Source organism: Ixodes scapularis, unplaced genomic scaffold, assembly GCF_016920785.2.
Source record: "Ixodes scapularis isolate PalLabHiFi unplaced genomic scaffold, ASM1692078v2 PGA_scaffold2__306_contigs__length_199485367, whole genome shotgun sequence".
Lineage (NCBI taxonomy): Eukaryota > Metazoa > Arthropoda > Arachnida > Ixodida > Ixodidae > Ixodes > Ixodes scapularis.
In genome coordinates, this window is record NW_024609857.1 from 189,724,538 (window position 1) to 189,726,660 (window position 2,123).

The window sequence follows — 2,123 nt, forward strand, 5'->3', positions numbered from 1 at the left end:
TCATTCTGGCTCGCCCACTCTAGGCCTTACCGCTCATTCGACTGAGCGGCAATCAGATCGAGAACCTAGAGAGAGCGCAACGCGTAGCTCTACGAATTTGCATCGGAGTTCCCCGTTCGGCATCGTCACGACACACTCTTACCGAAGCAGGTACGAATACCGTTGAAAACCTTCTGCGAGAACGAGCGCTCGGACATCTCATCCGAATGACCAACTGCGACTCTACCATCACGCTCTTGATAGGCATCGCCGAACGTACAGATTCGGAACTGGGAGCGCAGCTCTGCACTTTAGGCGACATCGCGGGTACACCAGGACCGCTAGCGCCACTTCCAGCACTACACACAGATCCTTACCCTTTGAGGGTTAGTATCAGCATACCAGGGCTGCGGACCAAGAAGAGCGCAGCAGTGGTAACCGCTCGGCAGCTGACGGAAAGTCACTTGGATGCGGAGTACGATGGGCGGACACGCGTTTTTACCGACGGGTCGGTAGACCCATCTGGAGGCACAGCAACAGCAGCGGCCTTCTTTAAGGCTGCAGCCGTAGGTATACGCGAGCGCCTGTCCCATCAGGCATCCTCTACTACTGCAGAGCTGGCGGCCATACGACTTGCCCTCTGGGGAATTCGGACAGGCTGCGCACGGGGGCTCAGCTGGGTAGTCCTGAGCGACTCAAGAGCGGCTCTCGGGCTACTATCGGGGCTAGAAAGGGCTACGCCTCTGGCGCGGTCAGTCGCACAAGATGCAGCCGAGCTCTGGGAGAAAGGCCACGAGATTATCTTCCAGTGGATCTCCAGTCATTGTGGTATCAGGAGAAACGAAGTCGCCGATTCCCTAGCAGCGCAGGCTCACAAAGACCCCGGATGTCCGCTTTTTACAGTTCCCCGTTTCTCAGACGCCAAGCTTCTGGTGAGACGAACCATCACACGACAGAATCCGGACCCGAGAGTGGCGGACGGCACGTTCTCAGCCCGTCTCCCACGAGGGTTGGATCGTCACACTGCTGCGGTGCTCCACCGTCTGCGGACCGGAAGCGCTTTCACACCAGCATGGATAGATCGCTTCAGGCCTGATCTCAACCCCAATTGCCAAACCTGCCAGGAAACTGCTGACGCCGAGCACCTCCTCCTACACTGCACCGACTACAATGACGAGCGTACTGCCCTCCATAACGCCTATTCCCGCCTCGGACTCTCCAGTGATAGCCTGGAGGACCTTCTGCATCCGCGGGCAACGCGAGGTGTGACAGACATGGCACAAAAAAAAAACTAATAACTTACATGAAGGACAGGGAACTCCTAGAAATTCTTTAGGAGACCACCTACAGTCCAACACACCAGAACAAGGCACGACTACCCAATCTACCGTTCCAGCTCATGATTACAAAATCTGCATTTCAGACACAGCTTGTTCAGCCAAGACAAGAAACGTCATTCCTTCAACCGAACGTTCGTGCCGATATTAGCCTTGAAGCACAGTTACCAGCCAACGCAGCTTTAAGATATTTAGCTATTCGCCCTAAGACGGCTCCAAATCAAACTTCGACAGGCTTTGCGTTCTGAGGCTTGGGTTGTCCTATGACTCGACATGCCGGCGACGGCCAGGACATCCCCCTGCACCTGGCTTCCCCCCCCCCCCCCAAACCTAATCCTCTCTCTTTCTATCCTTTCTTTTTCACCCAATCCCCTTTCCTATCGACAGTGACATGTGCACACTAAGTGCACAAGCGACAGTCGATTTTCCAAAAAAAAAAGATATAATAAACATCGCTTTCACTCACTTCACGCTGCGTGTAGGAATGCTTTAGCATTCCTACACGTAAGCAGTCTTAAACATTCTATATATTTTTTCGTTTACGTATTCTATATTTTGTTTCCTTTTTAAGTTTGACCGCAGCGGACGCAACGATTCCCATGTAGCCAATCGGGCAGCGCCAAAATTGCATCGTCACAGCCCTCTTCGATTTCTGTAGGTTTAACCGGCTGAACCAATCGCTCATTCTAACAAGCGCAGGAGCAGGACGCATGCACTGCGCGCGATTAGTTTAACTGGTACTAGCAGACCCATGAAGCAGACAAGCGTCGTGTGACGATGCATTTTTGGCGGCGAATGACTGGCACT

The 2,123-nt window shown here is 53.3% G+C and overlaps 1 pseudogene; it reads left to right on the forward strand.

Moving 5' to 3' along the window:
- Positions 1–206: 206 nt before the first annotated feature.
- Positions 207–1,248, forward strand: LOC121836683 (annotated as a pseudogene).
- The last annotated feature ends 875 nt before the right edge of the window (positions 1,249–2,123 follow it).